The sequence below is a fragment of the Chenopodium quinoa genome, unplaced genomic scaffold (assembly GCF_001683475.1).
Source record: "Chenopodium quinoa cultivar QQ74 unplaced genomic scaffold, ASM168347v1, whole genome shotgun sequence".
NCBI lineage: Eukaryota > Viridiplantae > Streptophyta > Magnoliopsida > Caryophyllales > Amaranthaceae > Chenopodium > Chenopodium quinoa.
The window spans coordinates 16,767,178-16,779,790 of record NW_018742204.1 but is presented as its reverse complement, the minus strand read 5'-3'; the positions used below and the strand labels follow the sequence as shown (position 1 = coordinate 16,779,790).

The following is a 12,613-nucleotide window of genomic DNA, read 5'->3' as shown; positions in this document are numbered from 1 at the left end:
ATGGGTCCACGATTCTACAAGTCAATATAAAAACTATTTAACACAATATCAAACATCCGTATGAATTCGATAAAAACACTAGTCAATTGGAAAAACTATTTAACACAATATCAAATCACACTCGAAATCATCATACAGTTCAAACAAGATAATGAATCACCAGCAACAATTACACAGTCGGTATAAATTGAATTAAAACCACAGTTTTAAAATCAATCAAAAGCAAATTACACACAAATCGATTGAATTATACAACCTATGACAACAATTTATACAAGACAAACAATGAATTGCAAAACAAACACGAACGATAAACCATAAATTGCAAACACACACAATAGACATACCTGTCGAAACCCTAGCTATGCATTCCTCATTCGCGGCCAACTTCAGTGCATGGGATTATAGTCGCCGCCAATTCGACTCACCGCCACCACCTCCTCCACACTTTATCATCCGTATATAGCAAATTGGTACAGGCGAAGAGCTTTCATACAAACCCTTAGCTTTGTTGAATTCACAGTCCCATTCAGATGCATAATTGTAGACACCCATCTGTGTCTCCCCAAAACCAAACCCAAGGATGAGTACCTTTCGTGTCGAATCATAATCGAATGAAGCGAAAGTGTTGAAAGTTTAGTGTTGCGGACAGTTTTGATTTCTTTTCTCTTCTCTCTGTTTTTGAAAACTTATTTTAAGAAAATAGCCAATCCAGTTTGGTTGGTCCATTATATGGGTCCAATAGTAGTGTAGTTGGATGCGGCTTGACAAGAGCTTTCCAACGATATATTATAAGCCCAATTCCGATGAATATTGAGGAAGTTATGGCCAATTTACTAAACTGGGCCCGGTTTGAGCCTTATGTACGGCCCAATGATCTAGGGGAGGGCCTAATATTATTTATCATTCCTAATGCAATTAGGAATGGTTTTAGTCTTCTAGATTCTTCTAGAAGGTTCTTTTCATTCCTAATTCAATTAGCATTGATAAATTGACTTTTGTTGACTTTTCAGAGTTTTAATTAAAATCAAAGAGCATTTTTGAGGAAAAGATACGATTTTATCCTCCTGTACGGCAAAATTTATCAGATTTTAGAAAACGCGTCAAAAACAAGATTGGCGCTTAACGCCAGGCGCTGGCGCCAACATTGGCGCCTGGCGCTGACGTTGGCGCCTGGCGCCAATGGCCAATGGCTGGCGCCGATTTCGTTTTGCGTGCGCCAGACTCTGTTTTGTTAATTTTATCTTTTTGGCTGATTTTCTCTATAAATAATCATCTAAAACTCCGTTTTCATTCATCAACAACCAGCTTTTCAATTAGATTCACCTACAATCAGTTTTCAGTTCTCTCTCATTCTCTCTTAACTCTTTCATCTCTCTTTCTTCTCTTTCTCTTTTCTAAACCTTGTTTTTACATACAAAATTCCGCATTCGCAAGATCTAGAAACACCTAGCCATATTCAAAGTTGCTTTCGCCCTAGACGTGAAAGGTTTAATTTCTGAGGGTTTGGTCCCAAATCTCTCTTTCAATTATTTAATTTAATTGTTTGATTATTATTTTCCTTGAAGTTACTAACGTGTGTATTTTTTTATTAGAAAGAGGTAGGAGGCATCAAAGTAAGTGCTTTAATGATATTTATTGATGTTATGATGTAGAAATCATGTTTACATTGTTATTATGATATTCCTAGTATCATGTTTAGGTTAATCTTAATATTAAACATGATTGTCACGATGCTTCCTATGTTCTTCCTAATATTTATGATTGTAAGTATCATGTTAGGGTTAAAGCTTTGATTTTTATTGCTTAGTGACATGTTAGGATTTGTTATTAATCTTGTTAGTATCATGCCTAGGATCTTGCTATGTTTATTATGCTTTGATATTAACATGAACATGATTATGATGATTATAATTGGTGATGATTATGAATATTATGAACATTATTATTTTGATGATGGTTATTTTATTTATGATAATTATTTTATTATTATTAATATGATGATTATTATTTTTATGATTATTATCATGATTATTTCAATTATAATTTATTTTCATGATGATGATATTTATTATTGTTATGTTGCTTGATGCTTATTTATTGTTATTGCTTGATCACGCCTTTTATTGTATGTCTAATGGGAATTTTGGTATTTGTAATCACGCTTAATAAGATAATTAATAATCTTGTTAGGGTTAATATGATATGATTATAATTCAAGTGATCGCCAATAATAGTTTTATTTGTGCATTAAATATTCAACCAACATAGATAAACAGGTTTAGGGTTAATCTTATTGATTGCATGTTAGTCAGAAAGCGCACATGAATACGATCAGAATAAAGTAGAGGTCTATTATTAGGGCAGGTTCAATCTCTTTTAGGTTGGATTTGTACCTTCATCCCCGAACCCTTATTTGGATATAGACCTTATGGAGTTGACGATCTCTTGGATCGTGAAGGGGTGTAACCTTCACCTTGTGAACGGTTTACAAGTTCCTAAAACTTGTTGGCGACTCTTTTGCTCTATCTTCTTCCCTTTTGGACGCCACCGTACTTTAGTGTATGATCACAGTGGGGTTCAAGCTAGGGGCTAACGCTTGAATTTATTCCCTACAATAATCTTGTTGTTATTGAAGGTGGGTGCAACAGGATGGAAATTAATAACGGGATGTCAAAATTACATAAACTAACGACGCTATGTTGAAGTTAAGAGGCAGATTTCAATTGGACGACTTTACCCTTACTATTATTGCCAAAATGACGCGATTACCCTCTTATGAATGAAATTCGTTCATAAGCCTTATGAACGAGGATTTTCTCTTATTTAATTCTCCATGTGAAAAAATATTTTGGGCAAAAACTCATATGAGCTTTACTAAAATATGTTCACAGTTCACACCCTTTTCAAAAAAAAAATATATATATATATATATATATATATATATATATATATATATATTCATATTTTTTAAAAATAAAAAATCACGTGGACCCCATTCCATAAATATGAATTTTAGTAACTTTTCAATTATTTATTTATTTATTTATTAGGGGAAGCCGAGCTAATGCATTAATCAATAAATGGACAACTTGTCCGAGAGTACATAAGGGGATATCATTACAGGACAATATAATGATTCACCCATATTTGTTCAACACTAAATGGCATTAGCTTAGCAAGGTGATGAGCTACAATGTTATCATCCCTTCTAACATGAGACCAAAGAAAAGACATAAAAGCACTATTAATCGGCAGAATATCCTCCAACACTACATCAATATCTGATAAATAAACTGAGGCTTTTGTTAGACGATGTGGTAGAGTACAAAAAAAAATACAAATCAATTCATTAATAAAAAGTCATACGTCATTTACAAATGAAATCTAAATTAACAAATATACAACCTTTTCGGAGAGATGGTCTAAAAATTTGTTGTACCCATAAGTAGGGTTGTGCACCGGATCGGACCTGTTAGACCGGAACTAAATCAGGGAATTTTGAGGACTGGAGACCGAACCTGATTCAACCAGTTAAGCTCAGATTCTCAGGTCATTAGCTTAAACTCCCGCACTCCTTTTTATCACTGCCAATCTTATGTTACTGCCATAGAAATGCAATTTTATAGAATCTGTCTAAAACAACTCCCCTTCCTTGATACACTACATGTCTACATATCTCATAAAAGAAAGAATTGAAAAGAAATCTATCAACAAGCCATAGCCCAATTGTCCCTAAAAGGTTGTCAATCTTTAGAAACAAAATTTTCAAGAAACGTCTGCTTTTCCCTATTTTGTTTCTATTCACATCCATGAGAAATGCTATGGGGATTTCCCTAAACATAGAGTATTTGGTAACTTGATTCAAATATAGGGAATAACAATTGAGGGGAGGACAGAGAGTCAAAGTAGCATGGAAAGTGAATGCAATTTCAAGGAAATGGAGTATGGACATTGACAACTCTCACAGTCAACTTAATGGTGAATGTAACTAGAATCCTAAACGCTTTCAATTATGCATATGCAAAACAAAACCTCTTACCATAGAACGAACAAACCAGCCTCACTGCACTATGCCAAAGAGCAACGGGGATACATGCTAGCTTAACATAGCTATTTTGCAAATTAATTCCATATACATAAAATATATTTTAGCATCCTGATTATACAATATACCAGGATGAAAAAGATGAAGTGCAAGAGCTTATAGGTCCAACAGTCAGTAACATACTGAGCAAATTATTATCAATGTTTTTTTTTTTTATTAACAGTGGCATTAACAAGCACAATAAACTCTTATGTTCTATTCAAGCGCAAACATTAAAAGTCGTCTGCCATTCTAAGCTCTACTCTCTGCCATCACTCTTTCAATTTCCTTTCTTCTTCCTCATGTCTTGACGATTTTTCCATCGTCGGTATTGGGCGTTCAATTTTCTACGCTCCTTTTCATAGCCTCAGCCACTTCCTGATACTTTCTCGCAGCCTTTATATGGTAAGGAGCTTGTTCAGTAACAGTCATGGAAACCATTTCTTAAATGCAGCACGCCAAATTTCATCCCAAATATCTTCTGATACCAGTGCATGCTTCATCTCCTTAAACTCTCTCAGATCTTCATCTTCTTCCCTGTGAATTTGTTTCTCCTTAAACTCTCTCACAGCTTCATCTTCTTCCACAAAAATATTAGCAGCATCCGTATGCACTAGATGAATGAAAATCTCGCTTCTATAATACGCCGTTGGCGACTTCTTTTTCCCCTAGATTATCTTGTGTGTTTCAACAATCTTCCAATTTAAAGCTTGTTTGGCTCTGGTCGTCACCGCACTTTCAGCAACAGGCATTGAAGCCTTGGATCTGGATCTGGTCATCACCATACTTTCAGCAACAACTATCAGACCTTGACGATGAAGAATTCTAGGGAAAAATGGTACTCGTTGTGATCGCTTCGTAGCAGGGAACGCCGATCTACAAACCCTTTTCACAAAAATCCACCCAAAAATAACCCAATTAATTATTTAAATATAGACACATAGTAACTGGTAACTTGGTAAGTGCGGAGTATATCACTATAATGCCATTGACAAATTACACCTTATTAAAAAATTGAAATAATTATCAAACATTAGCCATTCTTGTATTCAAAAATAGGCCTAAATATTGATCATGTGGTGCGGCATCCGAACAGTAGCATCAAATCTTTTGCTACTATGTTCAAACTACCATAACTTCCTGATACTTACAAGAAAAAATCCCAACTTTGTGCTAAATACAGCAGAAATAACCCAATCCCAGATTGAAATCAGAGTCAAATTAACAAATAACTTCACAATTACTAACTACCAAATTATTTCAGAGCTTAATAGAAAATGTGATAATTTCGTCGAACAGGTAGTAGGCATTGAAAAAACAAAAACTCATAATCAAAGTAATTGAAAAATCATAAACCCACAGATTCAAAGAAACCCTAAAATCCATACAAATGCACTCAAAACATGTAAATAATCATCAACAATTCAAAAAATCAACATGCAAACATCAACCAAGTAAATAATCATCAATAATTGAGAAAAAAATACACTAACCATGAATGAGGAGTCGCCGGTGAGAGAGAACTGATTTCGGTGAAAGAGAATCTCCGGTGAGAGAGAGAATCGAACTTAGGGTTTTTTAGGTGAGAGGATCAGAGAATTGGACTGAACGTTGGTGAGAGTGAGAATGAATTGTTTCCTGATTATATACAATATACGTGGTTCCTACTTCCTAGAGTTCCTACACCCATACACCTGAATTAAAACGGTTGTTTTGAATTTTAATTTTTCAAATTTAAAAATTTAAATTTCTTTTTCATTCTTGTTATCCAAAATACTATATTTCGTTCCCATTCTTTACAAAAATATTCTTTTCATATTTTTTCACCAATTTTAAAAAAAAATTTGATTATAATTTTTATTTTAATGATTATTCAGTGTACTTTTTATTATATGACTATATATAATGTTCTTTATAAAAAAAAAAAAAAAAAACTACAGTAGATTAGTGCCCGTGCGATGCACGGTAGTATTAATTTGTTTTCCTATAATTAATTGTTATATAATATAAAAATGAGACAATTCATGTGGAATAAACAAGTGCAATGCAGTACATAGAAAAATAAAATAATAAAGCAAAAATTATTAAAACTACAATTGAGAAAAAAGATTTATTGTTGATTAGTTGTATTGACAATATTTAAAAGTAGTACTCCTACCGTATATATACATTATACTACATTAATTATTCCCAAAAAAAAAAAAACAATAATGCATATTATTCCCAACTATACAATCTAGTGAGTATATGGCTAAAGACTAATTATTTATAAATGTCTTTTAATAAACATGAAAATATATTTTAATATAATAAAACAACAAAATAAAATCTACGTACCGTAAAACTATTAGCACAACATACATATAAATATATAAATTATAAATAATATATCACATTTATATCCAATAGAATAATTTCAATGAAAATAAATACTACTTGAATCATTAAAGGCAATAATAATCAATTATTAGACAACACTAACCTATATTATTAATAGTACATTTTCTGTTTATGAATTGATAATATCGTCGCTCTTTGTAGTTATATAAAAATGTGTTTGAAGCTTTTTTTTTTTTTTTTTTTTTTTTGCCAAGAAAAATTGTAATTTGATACTTGTTTGATTATTGCCTTAAAAATTTATTTGTAGATGATAGATGTTTAAAAAAAAAAAAAAAAAAGATACACAAGATATGTCACTTGTCACTAGAGGTGTCCACCGTGCGAGTCGTGCGAGCTGGGTTAGGGTTAGGTGGGTCGCGGGTTGGGGTTTCATGACACACGGCACGACACACGTAGGGTAGGGTGGGCCGGGTCGTGGGTTGGGTCGGAGAAGTAGGACACACCAGGGTTAGGTTCGTGGGTTAGACGAGTCGTGGGTGGGTCGAGCTGGGTTTGTGGGTTAGACGGATCGTGGGTGGGTCGAGCTGGGTTTGTGGGTTAGACGGGTCATGGGTGGGTCGAGCTAGGTTCGTGGGTTAGACGGGTCAAGGTGGGTTAGTGAGTTAGGGTGGGTCGAAGGGTGGGTTAGTGGGTTAGGGTCGGGTGGGTTTGTGGGTTAGGTGGGTTAGGGTCGGGTGGATTAGTGGGTTAGGGTCGGGTGGGTTTGTGGGTTAGGTGGGTTAGGGTCGGGTGGGTTTGTGGGTTAGGGTCGGGTGGGTTCGTGGGTTAGGGTCGGGTGGGTTGTGTGGTGTTTTAATTTTTACAAAATTAACAATTTGATGGCTTGCTCTTAATTAAGATGCCTACGTATCCTTATATTATAAAATAAGGAATCAAAGCCAGCGTAGTTCTTATATTGTACTTCTTTTGAAATTTGGGGGGGGCTTGGACCTATCTTTAGAAAACTAAAATTTAATTTTGCAATTAAATTGTAATTTTCGAAAAATAAGTTGCCTACGTATCCCGAAAGAATCAAAGCCCACGTAGTTCTTAGCGTACCTGATTTAGACTTTTCTAGCCACCATGTTTGTTGCATCATCATCCCCGGAAGCTGCATCATCCGTTGACGACTCCAATATCATCACAGGATCATCTTCATCGTCTTCGTCTTCCTTTAAACCTTGAGTTCTTCTTTCAGCTTGATCCCAATCTTTCTTACAAACACAAATTTGAATGCTTTCCGGAGTTAAGCGAGATCTTTTTTCATCTAACACTCTTCTACCTGCACTAAAAGCAGACTCGGAAGCAACAGATGAAGCGGGAACTGCAAGTATATCTTTTGCAATTCTCGCCAATATAGGAAAACTTTTTTTATGTTCTTGCCACCATTTTATAATTTGAAAGTTGTTGTTGGTCTCATGTTGATATGACAAATAATCATTAATAGCAAGTGTTGAAGAAGATGATGATGAGAATGATGTAGATGCTTTGTGTTTTTTTTTCATAACTTTATCAAGAAAACCAAATCTAGAATCGGAAGTGCTAGTAGTAGTTGGTGTTGCCAAATCAAAACCATAAATAGATGCATAATGATCATAAAGGTCTCCCAAAACAGATTTGCATTTGTTAATATATTCACTAACATCATAATCGATACTTAAACTTGTATAATAAAATTCTAAAAGATTTTCCAAACCTTCAGCTTTGACACCGGGGTCAAGAATAGCAGCAATTCCATAAATGATTGGAAATTCACTAAAATAAGTATGCCACTTACGTTTCATGCTATCAAGAACGGGACGAAGTCCATCAATCTTCATATGCTCTTCGATGGTGTGAACAACTTTAACTCACTCAATTATGACTAAATGAACGTTAGGCTCATAAATATAAGAGAAAATATGAGTTGCACTATCAAAAGCATTTAAAACATCACGAACAAAAGAAGCATTAGTCCAATGACTTTCGGTTATTAACTCAGTAGGATCAACACGAGTCTCATTGTAAAGTTGGGTCAAAATATCACGATACTTTATAGCATCACTCAACAACTTGAAAGTAGAATTCCAACGGGTAGGGGTATCAATAGACCATTGTCTTTTCTTAAGACCTCTCTCTTTACACATAGCTATGTACTTTCTTCTAACTGACTGAGTAATCCTAATCCATTTTATAACTGTTCTAATTGGGTTTAGCAATGGTTGCAACTCAGCGAGACCCTCTTGAACAGACAAATTCAAAATATGAGCACAACATCTAACATGCAAGAGACTACCACCCAACAACAAATTCAACTCGGAGTCATTTTTCAAATAGTCAATACACTTTGTGTTTGCAGTTGCATTATCAAGAGACAAAGAAAAAACTTTATTATTCAAGTGAAATTCTTTTAAACAATCCAAAATACGAACTTTGATGTTAAAACCGGTATGCCTTTCTTCCATAGCTTGAAAACATAGTATACGTTTTTGAATAAACCAATCATCATCCACCCAATGAGCAGTAATGCAAAGAAAAGGTTCGCCAAAACTAGAAGTCCATGTATCACTTGTAAAACTAACACGACCATCAAAAGTACGAAATAATTCAATCAAACCACTCCTATACTTATAATAAGAAGTTTGTGTATAACGTCTTAGGGTATTTCGGGGGACACGAGTAAATGCAGGTTGTAATGCAACTTTATTAAAATGCTCAACGTTTGCATTTTCACCGTAACTAAAAGGGTATTCATTAGCAATAACTAAAGTACTCATTTCATCAATCATTCTATCTTTATTATAAATGAAAGGTGTACCTCCGCCGGGTTGGTTCATGTATCCACCCAATTGTGTTTGGACGCCACCCCCCGAAGGACGGGGGCCATTTTCGAACAAGTCGTGTTTATTTTGCAAATGCCGACTCAAGGTTCCGGTTCCATCTCCCGTTTTCCAATTATATGACTTGACATTTGCACCTAGCGCCTTGCAAACTAGGCATGTACACGTGAACCTCTTTGGTTGACCAGGTTGCCATCCCGGGGGTGTGACCTCAACTCGTTCAAAATGTTTCCACACCCAAGAAAAATGTGCTCGACCTCTACTTTCACCGCCACCACCTTTCATAAATCAAATTATTAAAATTAATTTTTAAATGCTATTCATGAAAATAAGCTTTTAAATTTTAAATATTTTAATTATACTTATTTAAACGCATTTTTCATGGTAATTAACTAATTGTAAATCATAGAAAATTGGAAACTAAACTAACTTTATAATCATTAATAATAGTTTTTTTAAAGATTCATAACAATAAAAATTTAATTAGAAATTACCTTGAGATGAAGGTTGAGATGTTGGTTGCGATGGAGGTGGCATAGTTGAACTTGATGATTGGTGGGACTCGTGGGAGAAATGTTGTGGTGGAGACGTTTGAATATTTTGCCTATCTCCTAAACCATAATCTCCATATTCATTGACAAATTGGTTTAAATTTTCCGTATTAATTTCATACGAAAAATTTGCACCACCACTCCTTTGGCTACCACTTCGACCACCACTTTGACTCCTTCCCATTCCTCCTCTTGAGCTCATTTTTTTTTGTATGATTACTAATTATAATATGGAGAAGAACTTTTTTTTTTTAGAATCTTAAGAATACTAATAATAATATTAAGGAGATTTTTTTTAACAAAAATATAACTCTATATAACACTTGAGAATTTGAGAACAATAAGAATTTTTAAGTAAGAGAGAAAGAAAGCTTGAATTTGTGTGGAAATTTGAGTGAAATGGAATTGGTATTTATAGGAAAAATAGAATGGATGATCATACACTTAAAAAACTAGCCGTTAGATACAAAAAACTAGCCGTTAGATACAAAAAATTAGCCGTTTTTTTTTTAAAATGGATGTTAGGCCGTGCGGGCCGTGCGGGTCGTGCGAATTGTGCGGGCTGTGCGGGCCGTGCGGGTTGTGCGGGCCGTGCGGGTTGTGCCGGCCGTGCGGGTTGGGTGGGTCATGCGTGCGGGTTGGGTGGGTCATGCGTGCGGGTTAGGTGGGTTGGCTCGTGCGGGTTGGGTGGGTCATTCGTGCGGGTGGGCCGTGCGGGCTGGGTTGTGCCAGGTGGGTCGGGTTAGGTGGGTTCACGGGCTAGGTGTGTCGAATTAAATGAGTCAAAACGGGTTGTGCGATTTGGGTCGAATCAAACGGGTTAAACTGAGCTGGGTTGAAATGGGTTGTGTCAAAAATTTTGGACCCACGACACAACCCGGATTAAATCCGAGCTGTGCCGGGCTGTGCCGGATTGAAACCGGGTCGGACCCACGTGACCCACCAGCCGTGCGAGTTAGGGTGGGCTGGGTCCAACCCGGCCCACTGGCCACCTCTACTTGTCACTATGTTCGACATGTCGTTTACTATGCATCTTATTTATAATGTTGAATACTTGAATGTAATAAATTAATTATCTCAATCACATATTTCAACAAAACATATATTTTTTGTCTATTTACTAATATATTAATATATTTAATTACGTAATAATAAAAAAATTGATTGATATTTCACATTTTTCCTAGAATTAAACATATTATATAATTGTCGAACACAATATTTTATAGTCATATGTAATACTCTATTAGTCTAGCAAACAAAATATTAGAGGTATTTGAAAAAAAAAAAATTAAAGTGATGTTTTAAAGTAATTTGTTGTATCAATTATATGAATGAATTTTATTATTAATTACTTTTCGAGTAAAATTCAATAATACTCCGTCTAAAAGATGTTTCGGGAAGTAATGATAGTATCTTGTACCTAAACCAGTGGCTCACTTTTTCTATAATTAAAAAAGAGATAGAATTTTTTTTTTTAATTTTTATTAATGTGTATAGAAGAATTAAGATCATGAATTACATTAAACAAAAATACATTTTATGACAATATAAAGATTTGGAATAACATTCATTCAAAAAAAAAAAAAAAAGATTTGGAATAACATTATAAAAGTTGTATTATAAAAATATTCCTAAAATAAAAGTTTTTTTTTTTGCTAAAAGGGGTTAGTAGTTTTGGAGGCAAAAAAAGAGCACCAGGAAGTGACACATGTCATTCCTAATGTTTGTTTTAGTATTATGTTATTGATTGATTACGTGCATTTTGTAATTTTAAAATTTTTTATATTCATCAAAATTATGATATAGTGATCAACGTTGTCTAATTCATAGTTCAATATACTGGTCATATATTAGTGTACTATTCAAAATTGTTTAAATTTCCAACGATAAACCGATAGGTTTTAGTTGTAATGTACAAGCTTCTAATATTTAAATTTTAAAAATGTAAAATATGATAGCAAAAAAAAGGAAATGACATCATCATTGCATTTAGGTGGGAAAATTTTTATTGAGAGAGCGACACATATGAAATGATGACGTCAATAACTTTTGTTTTAGTAATAGTTAATAGAAGATTATTTTTATTCTCTAAAATTATTTCACCTAAAAATAACTTAAGATTCGTTTTTAAATTTTAAATTTATAAATTTCATTTTCAAAATTTTAGATTTCAATTTTTTTTTTTATTTTATTTCGTTCATATTTTTCACCATTAATATATATAGGGCCTGTTCACTTCAGCTTAATTTTAGTTCAGTTCAATTCAGCTCCAATCAGTTCAGTTCAGTTCAGCTCCTAATTTCCTTCTCTCATAAAATATTCATTTCAGCTCTATTCAGTTCAGTTCAGTTCAATTCAGCTCCAATTTGTTTAGTTCAGTTCAGCTCTGATCAATTCAGTTCAGTAAATGTGAACATGCCCATAGTTACAATATTCATTTTAGGGTTGGTATAAATTTTTTATGATGTTCTATATGTGATATAATAATGTTCTCTATTAGAAAACATGATGTTTTTTTATAGTTGTTTGTAATGTACAATTATTTTATAAAACTATATCTTTTTCATTAAGTCCATACTTATATAATATAATTATTTTATTAGATTTTTTTGATAGTTTATTTTAAATGTTCTTGTTCTTTGATTGTAATTGCAATGTACTTTTATCTTCACATAATGTTCATTGCTTATTGCGAAATGTTTTTTGAATTTTGTCTTTGGATCGAGGTAGGTATATATATATATAAAAGTTATGTTCATTACATAATATTATCA

The 12,613-nt window shown here is 33.7% G+C and overlaps 1 long non-coding RNA gene across 1 annotated transcript; it reads right to left on the bottom strand.

Moving 5' to 3' along the window:
- Positions 1–4,239: 4,239 nt before the first annotated feature.
- On the bottom strand, positions 4,240–5,914 carry LOC110720258. The gene is made up of 2 exons (XR_002511298.1): positions 5,581–5,914; positions 4,240–4,972 (listed from the first exon to the last, which is right to left on the bottom strand). It is a non-coding gene; the product is annotated as an uncharacterized LOC110720258 (long non-coding RNA).
- Between the last annotated feature and the right edge of the window lie 6,699 nt (positions 5,915–12,613).